This window comes from Toxorhynchites rutilus, chromosome 3 (assembly GCF_029784135.1).
Source record: "Toxorhynchites rutilus septentrionalis strain SRP chromosome 3, ASM2978413v1, whole genome shotgun sequence".
Taxonomy (NCBI): domain Eukaryota; kingdom Metazoa; phylum Arthropoda; class Insecta; order Diptera; family Culicidae; genus Toxorhynchites; species Toxorhynchites rutilus.
The window spans coordinates 5,632,435-5,649,631 of record NC_073746.1 but is presented as its reverse complement, the minus strand read 5'-3'; the positions used below and the strand labels follow the sequence as shown (position 1 = coordinate 5,649,631).

Genomic DNA, 17,197 nt, shown 5'->3' with positions numbered 1-17,197 from the left:
ATACAATCAATTATTACCAAAGCAATCCATTTTTTTTTTTTTCACAGGACGCTACAACACTTAGAGGTAAGAGTACAATACATAACAATTAGTACCTGTTGGATCCCAGTGAAGTGATATTCTTTTAATTTTTTTTATGTCTACAATTATGTCTGTCTGTCAGTCTGTCTACATAAAAAATTGAAATATCTATATTAAAAAAGAGTTAATTTTCGTCTTCAGGAGCAATCGCAGTTTTGCCCTGAACAAGTCTATACTGGTTATCGACCTGATATGCGAAGGTAAACTGTTGAATAGCGACGGTCCATTAAAAAGAAAACGCTGTTGACCAATGCTAGATGTTGCTCGAGTTCGTAATAAGTGTTGTGCTTGTCGTGTAACGTAATGATGACTCGCGGTGGGGATTGTCATGTTATGGTGTATGTTGTTATTGTGTAATATGTTATGTATAAGTTTCAAAGACTGAAGTTCCCGCAATCCAATAAGAGGCAAGATACTGTGAGTCTCATTTTGATACAGGTCTAGAGTTGAGTACAAACTCGGTAGCCTATAAATTATTTTAAGACACCTGTTCTGCAATGTTTGTATTTTTTTAAGTCTTGTTTTGCATGCATAGCCCCAAACCAGTAGCCCGTATTGGAGTTGAGAATGGATGCATGCAAAATAGAAGTTAATCAGAGCTTTGTGAGGCAGGAAAGGTGATACTCTCTTCAAGATACCACAAAGGGATGCGAGTTTTTTTACGACGAAATTTACATGGAAGCTCCACGACAAGGTTTAGTCTAAAATGACACCCAGGTATTTGAAGCTATGCACCTTTTTAATAAGTACATTTAAAATATATGGATCTGCACCTATCGTTATTTTCTTCCTAGGAGAATGGAAGAACATGTATTTAGTCTTCGTCAGGTTGAGTGACAGTAGATTGGACTGAAAGTAATCCCCAAGAAGAACCAGATCATACTCGATATGTGACACTATAGTTCCCGAGTCGGGACTTGGGTAAAATAGAGCTGTATCATCAGCAAACAGTTTTGCAGTTCCTTTTAAAGGTAGATTGCCAATATCGTTCACATACAACAAAAATAACAGAGGTCCAATATTGCTGCCTTGAGGTACCCCAATATTTATAGAACACAATGTGCTTTTGGCATTATTTACTGCTACATATTGTTGCCTATCAGTTAAATAACTTCGCACTTTTTCCAAAAAAGACTACACTGAGAGAAATAATTAGTAAATATAACGAATTTTTTGGTAAATACTACCAATCTATAGTCATTTTCGACCGTACTAATAAACACATATGTCAAGCAGAACCATGATTCGGAAGCCCAATATCGGCTACATTTTCTCGCCGAAAATGCACGTATCAGAATTATATCCTTATTATACCTTTGTATTGCCTTATGGGAACAATGAAAACGGTTAATACGCGCTTTTCTCACCAATTTTCAGATATGACAATATCCAAGCTTACTAATGTTATCGAGTAAAATATACTAAACTCTGGTAGGGATGCGGGTTTGTTGACAATATGTACAAAAAATTTGTACATTCTACTAATTTTGCATTACCGAATGTATTTAGTAGTTTTCGACCGAGGATTTTTCTAAGGGTAGCTAGTTGACTTTAATGTGATATATCGATCATATGAATCGGTCCAGTAGTTTAAAAGTTATGATTTTTTTGAAAAAAATGCATTTTTGCTGTTCGGAATTTGAGACAAAAGTTTTTTTTTTTTTTTTTTTCTCTATTTTAGTGATTTTCAGCACATTTCGGCTGGTTCGTCACTTTTACTTCCATTTTTGGAAGAATGTCGGGAGTGAGAATTGAACTCGTGATCTCTGCGTGAGAGGTATGGATGTTACCACTACGCCAGATCGCCTCCCGAGAGACAAAAGTGTTCGGAATATGAGACAGTGACAAAAATGGTGTTCGGAATTTGAGACAAATGTGATTAGCGTAATTCTCAGTGTTTCACCATGAAAACATATTTGTAAATCAATTTTTTTGTAGTCAAATGAAAAAAAAAAAAAAAAAGGTTCTATTGTATCCAGAAATCAAATGAATTTCGCGAAGAAGTACCATTTTGAGTAATGAGACACTGTTTAAATGCCATCAAAGCTTAACTGTTCGGAATTTGAGACAAAACGGTATTTGATCACCGATTGGGTTTTGGATCTGAGGCCATGGTAATTTTTTTTCTCACTCAACTTGAATGATGTTGTTTCGAATATTTTCGAGCATACCCTATACTACGGATTGATGAAGTCATAAAATCATGGCAATCATATCATTCGATAAATATACTTTTCCGCATCATGTGCGAACTATTTCTAGATAAACGAAACGTCTGTATTAATATCGATAGTAAATTAAACATCTTGAGGTTTATTCTCGTAAATGTGGGCTCTTTATGAGATGAGTTCAGCTTGATAATATGTTCATTCAGATGCTACGCAAGACAAGACACAACTCCTGTTGATCTTGAAAATATAAATTCGGTCGTCAAGCTGCTCATCTACGACACAATGTCCGACTGCTATAATTGCCAGTATTGACGCTCATTTCCTAGAATCGAAAAGTTTATTATGTTAACGAATTGGGTTGAGCGTTTGAAAGCGATATGAAGTTTGTTTTGCTTTCCAAACATGTTAGTGTTTCCCGGAAATAGGTGTTTTGTTTCATGTCACAATCTTAACGTGGACCAAAGATCAGTATTAAATTTATCGCGAAACATACCATTTTATCTCAAATTCCGAACACTTCAATTTTAAATGTGAATTTGCTGAACTTTCATGTTATAAATAATTGCATAATAAAAGCCCTGACATTCTTTGTGGCATAGGCTTCATTTTTAAATCATTTACAGGTATCGACACTGCCTACGAATTGTAATACCAAGCATTTGCTAAAAAGTGACTGTAAAAACCAATGATAAAATGTTTGCGTTAGCAAATACGAAATTTGAATGAAGTTTCGAAGCAAAAAATCCAAATTTTTGGGAGTATAATATTTTTCGAAAGAATAATTGGCTTTGATTTCATGTATCGATCATCTGAATGTGTCTAGTAGCTCAAAAGTTATGAGTTAAATAAGCTATTAAATTGAATTGAATTTTTGCTGTTCGGAATTTGAGACAAAAGTAATCAAACATATTTTTAGTTTTTCACAATGAATATGTATTTGTAAACCAATTTAATGATGGACAAATGAATGAAAAGGCTCCAAAAAGCACATAAATTTCGCGAAAATGGTACCTGAGTAATGTAATGTAATGCAATGAGTAATGAGACACTGTTTAATGGCCAAAGAAGCTTAAGTGTTCGGAATTTGAGACAAAACCGTAATATCATGTGCCGGATTAATTCATTATCTCAATTTCGGAGCATTTAATGATTCTGGATCCGCTAAATTCGATCCTATTAACATATTCAAGAATGTTTCCTATACGATAATGCGCCGAATCTGAAGTCATAGTGCATGCATCGATTACTCGAAATCGCTCCTATGTCCTGAATAATCTATCTGCCTGATTTGGCACATTGAAGTTTTTCTCTTTTTCCATAAAATAAGGCAAAACTGAAAGAATACAGGGTGGGCCATTTAAAGTGGAAGCATCTGGCAACCCCATAACTTTTGACAGAGATGTCAGATTAACAAATGTCATACCGCGTTTCAAGCGTCATTTCAGTACAATTTTAACCATGGAACAATAAACACCTAAACAACGCGCTGAAATTGTTCAGCTGTACATTCAAAATAACTTCTCAATTGTGTTAACTAAACGTGCGTGGAAAAATAAAAATAAAGTGAAAACATCGCCTGGAGACAACACTATACGTCGATTATATGCCAAATTTATATCGTCTAGTAGTGTTGGTAATGCCAGTCATCTGTCCAGACAACGACCAAGTCGTTTCGACGAGAATATTGATGCCGTTCGAGCCAGTGTTGCAGAGACTCCATCGACATCAGGTCGCCATCGTTCGCAAGAGTTAGGCATCGCTCGAACCACTCTCCGACGCATAATTCGTGTTGATTTGAAAATGTTTCCGTATAAAATTCAAATGGCTCAACAACTTAACCCATCTGACTTACCACGTCGACTTGATTTTGCGAAATGGACCATCGAAATGGCCAAAAATGAACGTGGCTTTTGGCAAAAAAATCATAATGTCTGATGAGGCGCATTTCAACTTGAATGGAGGAGTGAATAAACAAAATTGTCGATTTTATGCTACTGAAAACCCTCAATTCATCGAAACGCATCCTCTTTACGACCAAAAAGTTACTGTGTGGTGTGGAATTTATGCCGATAAAGTCATCGGCCCGTACTTCTTTGAAAACGAAAATGGAGCAACGGTAACCGTGAATGGGGAGCGTTATCGGACAATGATAACCGATTTTTTGTTGCCATTTGTTCGTGAAAATGAATTGGACAATTACTGGTTCCAACAGGACGGCGCTACATGCCATACAGCGGCTGCCACGACCAAATTATTGCGCGAAATGTTCCCCGGAAGATAATTATCGAAAAACGGCGATTATGACTGGCCACCGAGTTCACCTGATTTGACGCCTCCTGACTTTTTTTTATGGGGATATTTAAAATCCAAGGTATACACTGGTAAACCAAGGACCCTGGCTGCGCTGAAAGACAATATCCGACAAGAAATTGCTGCCATATCGGCCGAAACATTGGGCAAAGTGATGGAAAATGCCGAAAAAAGGGCACATTTTGCGGTCAACGCCAAAGGCGGTCATTTACGAGATATCATAATCAAAAAGTAGTTAGAACAAATCTCCTTGGACCAAAATAAATGAATTTCAAAATTTTTTTTTTTTAAATTCCACTTCTTTACTTTGCTATTGCAAAAACAAATCCTTCCACTTTAAATGGCCCACCCTGTAGTTTCTGCCCCTCTTTCTTTAAAATATGCTAGAGCATTTCATTCGCCATTAAATTTACGTAAAAAATGTATTGAAGCTAGAGGAAACTACTTAGAATAATTGAATCAACAAAGATTTTATTAATCTGTATAAAAATCTTTACCACTAACAGCACGAAAATCAATTGACACACTGTATATATGTACTACTCCATACAAACCACTGTATGCTTGATCGAATATTCTATATATTTGCACTCAATCTATACGCTGAGTTATTTACACTGTAGACTGGGGACACTCGTGTCATGATTTCATATTAAATTGAAAGCAAAATTTCAAGAAAATTGTTAATATTACTAATATTCAATCGACCCAACATTTATTCTGAAATTACAGTGACCGCCTGTAATGTCGCTTAATAGTGAAGCAGTAGGTTAGAAACTCAAAACAAATTTGTTTTATATACTCGAAGTGATAGATGATCTAGCTAAGCTCTGGTGCACATGATTTAGCCACTAAAATTCTAGACTTTTACTAGACATTAAAATTCTTTTAGAAAAAGTGTAAACTGTTACATATGGTTAGATAAAGTATTTAGCATGATTCCTTGCTGTGGTGGCTGAGAGCAGACATACGACCTCAAAGGGTTAATTATCAGTCAAAACCCTCCAGACAAATTTTCTAACATAGTTCCACCTAGTCGTTGTCAAATGCAGCACCCTACTAATATAATCTGCAATCCTTTTAATATAATGAGAGGAATAGATCGAAAAGATACAGTAAAAGTATTTTAGTAGACATTAATTACTAAAATTATTAAAATACTTTTACTGTATCTTTTCGATCTGTTCCTCTCATTTTATGTAAAGGATTGCAGATTATATTAGTAGGGTGCTGCATTTGACAACGACTAGGTGGAATTATGTTAGGAAATTTGTTTGGAGGGTTTTGGCTGAGGACTTTTTCTAGACGAATGTTAATGTCTAGTGAACTTGTTCACGAATTAATACGCAGTTTCTATGGATATAAAAAAACCGGTACTCGATATAAACCACATATTATTAGCGTGGAATGGTAAGAGGATCTTTTTGAAGGGAAATTCATTCTGACCGTAAAGGATTAAAGCACAAAATATGTTCGGCTTTCATAGTTTGTCAAGGGGATAGAGAATTATTATAGCGTCGTAGCCAACACGCAGAGCCGTTTTCAAAGTTACCGATTTTTTATATGTGAGAGTATATTTTTTTATATATATTTATTATTTATCATTTTATAAACTAGGAAGCCCATCGAACTTACTGCTCAAAACTGGTGTTTTAATGTAAATAATTTACAATATCCTCACAGATAGATAGAAAGCGTTAACTACAACTTTGTGGAAGATATTTGTTCTCTAGACAAAAAACTGTCTTTGACAAAGTCATTACCAGCCTTCGGCTGAAAATCTCTTTAATAGAGAAAAAAAGTCATTACATTTGATGGAGCGCTTTTTCCAATGTTGTCAAAATTAGGGTTACCAAAATTTCAGGTGAATTCAAAAATCTAACTTTCTTATCTTGATAGAATAGAGATAAACATAGTTCGACAATGTTATAGCCCCAATTATTTTAATCAACTTAATAGAACAAAGCTTTTGTCTATCTTCTAATATAATCGATTTAGCGCTTTTTCCTAAGTTGCATTACGGTAACTATGGAAAAAACGGGTTTTATTGCTCTTACTTTTATATTTCAAATTATACATCAAAATTGTCTTCGTACGACTTTTAAAGTCAATAAAGACCAACATTTTGCGATGTAGAACTTGTTAATATCTTAATCCTACTCAATTCAGTTATTTATGATTTTTCACCCAAAAACTCATGATATCATTTTTAATTTACTCAAACATAAAAAATAACATAGTTTTGAAAATCACACATCACATAGAATGAATTATGCTCTTTCAAGTTTCGTCAAAAACTTTGTTTTATGTTTGTCCCAGAAAAAAAATAACTCTGAAAAAAAATTTCAAAATCCAAATTCATTTTTTTGAATAACTTGTTTTTTAAAAATTCTTAAGAAAAATATTTGAATAGCCAATACAATTACCAGTAAGCCATCTACATATCGGAAGATGGGAACTTTTACAGGGAAAACGTTTTTTCTAAGAACAACTTTCATGTTTTCTCTGAAAAAATCACAACTAATCTTTATTTTAGTTAAAGTCAAGGTAGCGACAAAGTTTTCAATCTTATTAAAATATGAACTTTTGACGAAGACGTGAATTTCCTAGCTTATATAATTCTGGAATATTCTGTGTGGAAACTCCTGAAAAAAAAAAATATATGTTTTACTCGTAACATTTTTGTGTGTAAATTCTCGCGGTTGACATGTTATCGACGTTTACAGAACATGTCAGTCGCAATAATTTACACAAAAATGTTACGAGTTAAATATTAGCAATCTTTTGTCCAAGAAAACATGGAAAAGTTGTTGTTGGGAAAACTCTTCCCTGTGGCAGTGCCCTTCTTCCGATGCATGAATTACTCGTTGGTAATTGTATGGACTGTTCATATAATTTTTGTGTTGTTCTTGTTGAAAAATGAGTTCAACTTTTCAAAATATTTTTTAAATTTATTTGATATTTTTAATGAACTTAAATAGTTTACTATCATTATTTAATAAAAAAAATCAGGTCTTATTATTTTGGGTTCAAATTTTTCGAAAAAGCTTAAAAAACTGAAAGTTAAAAAAAATTTACTGAAAATCTATGAGACTTACTTCATTATAGCCAGGGAATTAAATGTAAGAAATGGCTTACGTTTTCATTAAAAATATCAAATTAAAAAAAAAGTTGAAAGTTGAAAAGTTGAAAAAATCTATTTTTATTTTTCCTAATAACCCTTCTTCAATTCCGAAAAAAATATAAGAATGGCCATAAAATTACCAACAAGATATCTATACATCGTAAGAAGGACTCCGCTACCGGGAAAGAGTTTTTCTAACAACAACATTTTCATGTTTTCTCTGAAAAACTATGAAACGTTTTTCTGTTGATTTGGCATGGAATTTCTCTGTTACGTTTTGAGAGAAAACATATTGGTAGTTAATTTTCCGATTGTTCCTAATTTACATCAACATTTCCAGTTTTCATCGAGTAGTCGAACACAATAATATAAAAGCAGCTCAAATCGGACGATCCGTAATTGAGTGGATCCGTAACACAAACACTCAAAAAATTAGCCCAGAAACATCAGGATTTTTAGTGCTTTCTTAAAAGCTGTGTTCGTGTTGAATAAGCACCTAGAGATTATATGCATCGTTTCAATGCTGCAATCATTAACTCATGAGATATTTATAATCAAAGACCATTGGGGGATATGCATTATTAGTTCCTAGATACTGGGAGCGCTGGGGTTATATCGAATGTAGTACGGAAGGGCACTACTCCACAGCCTATTTCTTACGATTTGAATGTTGAAGTTCTACGTGAAATTAATAGCACACAATTAAGAATTTTTAGAAGAGACTACCAAGGTCAGGAAAAGTCAAATAAAACGATATAAACTTCCCATCAAATGCAAACGGTTTGCTTCTAAATAAGTATGTTTCCAGTCTTAAGAAGATACTATTGTTTGAACATTGGTAAAATGTATCATTCTTTTTTCCCCCACCTTCAGCATTTGAGGCTATATTTTACAAATAATGTGCTGGATTTCCAACGGCCGAAAGAGTTTACTGTCAACGAATTGATATTCGTTCACTTAATTTGTAGAGCAATTATTTGAGGAATCGTTCTTGAAATCGTTTTTTTATTAAGTACAACTAATCCATAAACCCATTTGATATACTTCCGTGTTAGATTGTCCGAATACAGGAAGTATGTGTCTAACAGTTAGTAAACAATAGTACGTAGTAGTGTATAGGTTCTAAACTATCCAGGTAATCATCAGACATAACCATATGCAGATAAGGGGTACTTGTAGCTGATTTGCATTTCGGATTCTTATTGTCATTACTTACTTTCATTCAAAATGAATATCTGCTGTAAATAAGCGTACAAAAACTTGTCAGAAATCAGTATTTTGATTGCTCATATGCATTTATGCATTTATAGAGTTTGCAATAGAGTAGCCGTAAAGTTTTCCAAAAGCGGTTTTTATGTAGCTGATCACAAACTGATTTTAATACTTTTTGGTTACCTGCGTATTCACTGTCCTGAACCTTAATTCCTCTGCATATCGTTCAAATTACATAGATAATTAGACAATTATCTTTCTGCTACTGCAGTCCCGGAGATAATTGCTCTACTTACAGTCTAATTATGGCTTCTGGATAGCTGCTTATCCCATGATGCACTCGCTCGTTACTTCGGCTACTTTCTTTGAACTAGAAACGTGAAAATTCTTGCTACTTCCATACCTTTTCGAACCCTCTGACTGATCTAATCGTGTCGTAATATGCCAACTCATTTCTAATGGTCTGAAGAGCTGCATGCAGAAATGCTTCTCATGCAAAAATTCGAAACTACTGTACAGTACTTATCGTTCAATTATCATATCAGAAAGGGTTCTCTTCGAATAATCAAGGTGCAATACGGATATGCAGCATCATCTTTAATCAAGTAGGGATGAAAATTAATAGATATTTTTTTCATGAACTATTGTCGAACTCATTCAAATGCTTCCAGTCATGCCAATGTTATATGGAAGTCAAAGCAGCAATTGTCGAAAAGTTCTACATGTATCAAACAACAAAAGTCATTATATTGCAAAATTAGTAATAGCATACGCTTCATAAGCAAGGATCAATAAATGGATTTATAGTCTCATTTCCTTCACTGACTTTAAAAGTTAACATTTTCCATTCTGTCGATGCCACAAAAGCATAATTATGAAACAGCTCTACTACCCGAGCGCAATAAAATATCCGCTCGTACCAATGTCACATGTCAATGTTTAGTTTGAATCCGCGCAGGCAGCAAAACGAGGCCATAAGGTACTAAGGTCGATCCAACCTCCAATATTTGGACCATGTTGGGGATACATTGGCTTGTGCTGACTTTGTTGGGAACTGCCCCTAATTTGTGTCGGAATAGAGCGAATTTAGTAATTGGTGTTTCTGCATGGCAATAATTATCGCTTTTGGGGGATTATATGCGAATACCTGTCATGGGTTGTTTCCACACAGTGCTTACATGTTGATTTTAGGTTGATGTTACTGACAACTAATACTATAAGATGCTATAGAGCAATTCCATGACAAATCAACCGTAACACAACCGATTTTGACACGACCCTCTCCGATTTTTTTAAACCTTGTACAAAAAGTTTTTCTGCAACTTAAAATAACGATTTTCATTGTCAAAAAAAAAAAACAATGTTAATTACGACGGATTTTTTGAAAGGGTGTTTTTTTTCCAAAAAATCGTAAATAGAATTCCATAGGTCTGATCCCGTGGCCGAGTGGTTAGCGTCATAACTAACATGCCGGGTGATCGGGTTCGATTCCCGTTCTGGTCGGGGGAATTTTTCGTCAATGAAATTTCCTCCGACTTGCACTGTGATCACGCGTATTCTAGAGCTTGCCACTCAGAATGCATTCAAGGCGTGTTATTTGGCATAGAAATCTCAACTAAGTACTAATAAAAAATGACGCAAGTAATACTTCGTTGAGACGGCGAAGTTCCTCTAGGAACGTTAGTGCCATTGAAGAAGAAGAAGAAGAAGAAGGTCTGATCAAAATATGGTGTTTGAGATATATATTTTTTATATTCAATTCATTTTTTAAGCAAGATTTTTTAACAGTATATTCAAAAGGTAATTTTTTCTCAACAGTTTATTGAGTTTCTAACATCTTTGCCAAACGCCATATTTCAATCAGGTACGTTACGATTTCTTGAAATAAAGATCAATAATTTGGAATATGCCCTTTTAAAAAATCAGTTGTTATTTAACTTCGATATTGCGATTCTACTGGCAATTTTATATTATCTGTGAGGGTAATGCTGCGTATGATACTGAATAAAAAAATGAGTAAATGTTAAACCGTGTTATGAGTTAAACTATGATTTTCATTCATTCATTCTTCATTTTTCGTGTGAGATTCATTCATTAAAGTTAAATTTGGTTAGAGAAGATGTGTTTTCATTATCAGTAGAATATGAGAATTATCAAGTTTATTTTTTTAACCTTTCGGCTTCATTAAGTTATTCAATAGTTATCAGCAATTCCAAATGAAATCGTCCTAAAAATGCAGATTCTAAAAACTTTTATTTTTGATTCCAATGAAAGTGTGTATTCCGTTTGGGTTGGAGGAAATATGAGTTTTCCACAGCAATTGGGAATTTTTTGACTCAAGCGTAACTTTTGAAAAGGGCGTATCGATTTGAGTAAGAGAAATCTGAAAAGTTGTTGAAAATTATAAGCAAATTCATAAAATTTCATGAACATGACGGTATAACACGACAAACATATTAAAAGGGATTATTTACTATAAAAAAGACAATAAATTAGAAATATTTTTTTAAATATTTCGAGAATGGATACATTTAGAAGGAGATTGATAATAACCTTTTTTAATTTAAAAAAACATCAGGATTCATAATTTGTGGCTAAAAATGATTGTTAACACATAAAAATTCGAAGTCTCGAGAATTCCTAAAAATTTGATGTTCCACAAATTTCGTCAAAAATAGTTCTACCATCTTGGGCCCATTTTTTAAATTTTCTGCATGACTTCTATTTTGTATGAAAAAATAAAAAAAATAAAAAATATGTATTCTGGATATTGCATTGAATTTTTATTTGGTATATAAAAAAAAGAGTACTAATTTTTTTTCAGTGTAAATTTTTTTCGTATTCAACCATCAATACTCTATAACTCTTTCTAAGACACTATTTCGATACGACTCATAGTTTTTGAGATATAAATTATCAAAGATTTCTCTTACTCAAATCGATACGCCCTTTTCAAAAGTTACTCTTGAGCCAAAAAAATTCTCAATTGCTGTGGAAAACTCATATTTCCTCCAACCCAAACGGAATACACACTTTCATTCGAATCAAAAATACTCATGTTTTGTCATTTGTCGATTTCATTTGGAATTGCTGTTATCCGAAAGAGAGTAAAGAGTAGGGAGAATAGAGAGAGTTGAGAGTAGATGGAGTAAAGAGAGTAGAGAGTAGAAAGTAGATAATAGAGAGAGTAGAGAGAGTAGAGAGTAGAGAGTAGAGAGACTAGAGAAAGCAGAGAGTAGAGAGAGTAGAGTGTAGAGAGAGTAGAGAGTAGAGAGTAGAGAGAGTTGAGAGTAGAGAGTAGGGAGAATAGAGAGAGTAGAGAGTAAAGAGAGTAGATAGAGTAGAGAGATTAGAGAGTAGAGAGTAAATAATAGAGAGAGTAGAGAGTAGAGGGAGTAGAGAGTAGAGACACTAGAGAAAGCAGAGAGTAGAGAGAGTAGATAGTAGAGGGAATAGAGATTAGAGAGGGGAGAAAAAGGAGAGTAGAGAGTAGAGAGTAGAAAGCAAAGAGTGAAGAGTAGAGAGTTCAAAATAAAGAGCAGATAGTTGAGAGAAGAGAGAACAAAGTATAGAGTAGTTAGTAGGAAATGAAGACTAGAGAATTGAAAGTCAAAGCCAAAATTGAAATAGCAGTAATTGATCGCAGAGAAAGAGTTGAAGTTTGGACTAAAAAAGAAACATTGAATAAAAGAAAAGAAAAAAAATTGCGAGAGTCTGTTTGAGTGCAACAGCAAAGCTTTTCCAATGATTTTGTGGTAAACTTATTAAAACATAGAATTGGGCCGCTAGTCCGAATACAATTTTTAGATGAAATTAGTATCGAATCTATCATGTGGAAACATCCGATAACAGGTATTTGCCGAAAATCCTTAGAAAGCGATAATATCATGTAGCGAAATCATCTACTATTTTTCCTCATTCAAATTCAGATTAGGGGCAGTTTCAAACAAAGTCAGTTCAAGCCAATATGTCCATAAAACGGTCCAACTTTTGTAGTTTGTAGTTTGTTTTGTATCCTTTAACTCCTTTAACTGCCTGCGCGGAATCCGACTATACGTTGGCTTGACGATGGTACAGATGAATATTTTAATTCACTCTGGTAGTAGAATTGGCCCATAATCATGCTTTTGTGGTAGTGCTAGAATGGTGAATGTTAACTTTACAAGGCTAGAAGTTAAGATCTATTTATTGCACCTGTCTTACGAAGTGCTTACTGAAAGATTGATTTCTTAGCATACTGAAACAGTTTCGCGCAGTGTTTCATGAGCGTTTTTTGTGGGTAGAAACATGTAGAGTTTTTCTAACAACGAGCTATGCATTGTGGTTGTAGATGTATGGTAAAAAATTACTATGACAACCGGGAGCTACTTATTCAAATTGTTTCTAGAAACATTCAAAACAGTTCGAGAGTTATCCTGGATTTTTTTTTACGAATTTCCCTCACGACTGAAGAAGGAAATCTATGAAATTGCATTTTTTTTCTTGGTTTTTTTAAGTGTGCTCGTTCATACCTGATAATCTAGAGATAAAATCTAAACGGGAGCTTCTCATGACTGGAAGAATTCCCGCAGCCTCTACACCAATCGCAATAAGAAGTGGGTTTGCATATCACGACATGACTGGCTCAGTCAAAGGGTGCGATGATTTGCGGGAGTTTCAGTTGCTTCCTTGTTTCCAGTTCAAAGTAAGTAGCCGTGGAATTGAGAAAACTCAGCATGGGATAAGTAGCTATCCAGCAGCTATAATTAGGCCACAAAACGAAAATTCTGAACCTGCGGTAGCAGAAAACTAATTATTAATTGTTCTATGTAATTTTGTGAACATAATTTGTACATGTTGGCGGTCTTTAATTGAACTTACCGCTAAAAATAATGTCTAACGTCCCGCATTAAAATTTCAACTAGGTTTGAAAAGATGTGCTGTGAATAATACTACTTCGAAAAGTATATGTTACATTTTAATCGTTAGTAACATTACAAACGCAAAAAGCGAAGAAGAAGTGGAGTTAGAAACTTCATCTTTACCTGCTTTTTCATAAAATTCCACTACCTGTTCTAGTATCTAAATAATCTTTGAATTTGCAAACTTTGGTATGATTTTTTCATGTTACTGACTTCAAACTATCATTGATAATTTTATACGAACAAACATTTTGCATCAACATTAATTTCAAAGATCAACAACGAGAAATAGAAATAAATACATTGCATCTAAAATTAATCTCTTTCCAAACACGCCTTTTATTTTTCTTGCATCAAAATTTTCGAACACAAATTCTCAAAAGAGTGACCACGGATAAAGCGAAATAGAAACAGTTCACAATGAACCTCAATAATGACCTTTTCCCACAAGAAGCTTGCCGTTTAGGACCCCATTAGTGGGACAGTGGAGCTCGATTTTGTTGCGATGACCGCCCTTGCCCCACCTAATTAGAACGTGTTTACGACTTTCCCCACCCCTTCGGGAGGATTAGGGATGCGGATTAGGAGATGTTTCTCCGGGAAGATATGTTTACTATGCGCACTTCAATTGAACTTTTTTTTTATTAAACACCTAAAAATCCTTTCAAATAGATTGATACATTTTTTGGGTGCGATACTAACAAATAGAATTAACATCTCATCTTATCATATCAATTGCCACTAGCATTCGCACGGAAAAATGACAGGTAAGTCCTGTTTGGACACCTTCCATAAACGATACTCGCAGATAATCTCCCTAAGTCCTAATTATTGTCGTGCAGCAAATTCCAATAATCAACTTTCTCTCTATTGAAGCTCAAATTAACAGCAATAAACATGTTCAACCAAAAGTCAGCACATGCCAATATAGCGACTGCACGATTCTCGAATTGGGGGTTGGATCGACCTTAGTATCTTGTGGCCGCATTTATCTGCCTGCGCGGGATCAGACCCAACGATGGTGTGACATTGATGTGGAAGGACCAATGTGAAGTTTAATTGCTCTCGGGTAGAGAAATTATTCCATAATTTTGCTTTCTGTGGCAGCGTCACAATGGAAAAAGGTTAACTTCTCAACACGATGATAGTAATAAGGCTATGAGTTAAGCATCCTTTTATTACACTAGATTATTGAACGTTCATTTCCGTATGATTGATTTTTGCTAGTATATTTTTTGTAAATGGTTTTCCGGATGATATTTGTGGTTTGAAACTAAAGAAGCTACAACGTTCAAACTCGGGAATCGTTGTTTAGCGAATGTAGGATAAATATATACTATTACTAACATTTGCGCGCGTTAGCGAATCCTTCAAAAACTTCCAATCACTAGAAACTGAAGGAATATATTTCATGAAGCTTGTACTCGTTTATTCAAAATAACTATAACACTATTTGCAATACTGCTCATGAATACTTTCAATTCCAAATCCAAAATTTATTCCGATCATTGTAAGTCGCGATCCATCCTCCAATTTTGTTTGTTTGTGTTAAAAGTACTAAAAATACTGTTAAAAAAAATACTGTGTCTGTGTTAAAAGTACTAAAAATACTCGTCAGCTCTAAGAATATTCTTTAGTCTTAAAACACAAAGGATAGATTTGGAAAGGCGGAACAAACATTGAAACGCACTAAATATAGATTTATATAGATTTGGTTTTGTATTGTTAAGAGGCTGATTAACAAATGCTTATGATAATAAAAACCTACGCTCCTTAGAACAATATTCATCAAATTTACATTATAACCATCAACAACATATGCTCATCTGTAGAAACAAATATTCTGCACTAGTGGATTTTTTTTTACCACAACAAGAATTTTCAAAAAACGTATAACTTTGTGTAGCTTAATTCAAAATTTATTCGCAAATTTTTCGTAAATTTATAGAGAATTAACAAGATTTTGCGAAAAAATTTACACCGAGGAACACGTTTTAATAACAAAACACATAATTAACTCTAAGTTTGGATTAACTCGAATACCGTTCTTTTCTCCCCATAGTTGGAGTATCGAATTCAGCATTTTTCAGCATCAGGCTTTTCGGATTTAGTGACACTTTTTGAATAGCTCTCTTCACGACTGCAAGACGATTGAACGAAAAAATCGCGTTTGTTTTTAGCTTTCTATTGTCTATTAGACAACTGTTTTTCATTTTAGATGTTCATATACAGTACAAATACTTCGCACTTCATCATCGAAAAACAGTTTTGGGATATACATAATCTGAAAATATTTATTGCAAAATAATTTCAATTCCTATTTTGTACAACTGCTATCCATCGACAACAAAGCATTTTTATCTCCGTTAATGTGAACGTTGTCCAATCCGGTAATTTTTAACAACTAAATTCAATAAATTCGAGAAACGCAGCCCCTTTCTAATTTAGAGACACTCGATAAATGAATTTAAAAAAAATATATAGAAGGTTGTGTCCAAGACACGACCACATTGTTGACGTAGAACTACGCTGTTATTTTGTTCATGTCGCTTGTTAATAACTCCGGATATTATTTTAGAGCCGTTGGTGGCTTGAAGCGATTAAGAATATAAACACTTATCAACATTTTGCGCGATTCTCAAAAGAAACGCTTTAGTTAATATTACTGGCCTCGAAAAAAGTTGCATTACTTTCTCATGCTCAAGATAAGCGCAGATAAGATAGCCAAGTTTGATGATTCCCCACACCAGGTTCTGATCTACCCTTAATGGAATGGCGTCAGTTTGGTGTAATGATTGCAATGCCAGAGACATCAGCGTATAAGTAATTTGGTAGCATCCACAGCTCAATCCGAAATGAAGACATGTGATGACGCAAAACAAGAAAGAACAAGCGATGTTCATTGCTTCGTATCCAGAATGATACTGACAGTTTGCCTCAGCGAAATTTTTATGCTCTAGGTAAATATTCCGCTTTGTTATTTTTCTTCTTCTTTTCATTCTTCACGGAGACTTGAAAACATTTCCCTTCGCTGATCGCCGATAAGGTGCTCGTTATTGACGGCATGGGTAGGGAAGCTCACAAATGAGCAGAACAAATGTATGGGAAAATGGTAATGCTTCTAACTTTCATCACTTCAAACCGTTCACACACCAGGGTATTTTTTTTATATAGCATAAAAACAAATCTAAGGGAATTTCCGATTCGTTCAGTGGTGGATCACACCATTGAGGAAAAGGCGGATCCTTCGGCTGAAGGAGGCCTGGATGTTGATAGCTCAGAATTTTGGAAACTTTTTACACTTGGAAATTAAACACAGGAATACTTCTGAACACTTGTGGTTTTATTGGCGATGCTTAACTTTCAAAGGTTGGATTTGGAATGAATATATTGTATTG

At 34.3% G+C, this 17,197-nt stretch overlaps 1 protein-coding gene across 3 annotated transcripts in view; it reads left to right on the top strand.

Moving 5' to 3' along the window:
- The window catches only part of LOC129779317 (uncharacterized), a 161,535-nt gene that overhangs the window by 2,244 nt on the left and 142,094 nt on the right, over nt 1-17,197 (top strand). Inside the window, exon 1 of one of the 3 annotated variants that reach the window (XM_055786724.1) lies at nt 14,848-14,923. The exons of the other annotated variants lie outside the window; for them this stretch is intronic. The gene's annotated coding sequence lies outside the window, so the exon portion shown is untranslated. Of the gene's footprint in view, nt 1-14,847; nt 14,924-17,197 lie in introns of those variants that run through there. 3 annotated transcript variants of the gene reach the window in all.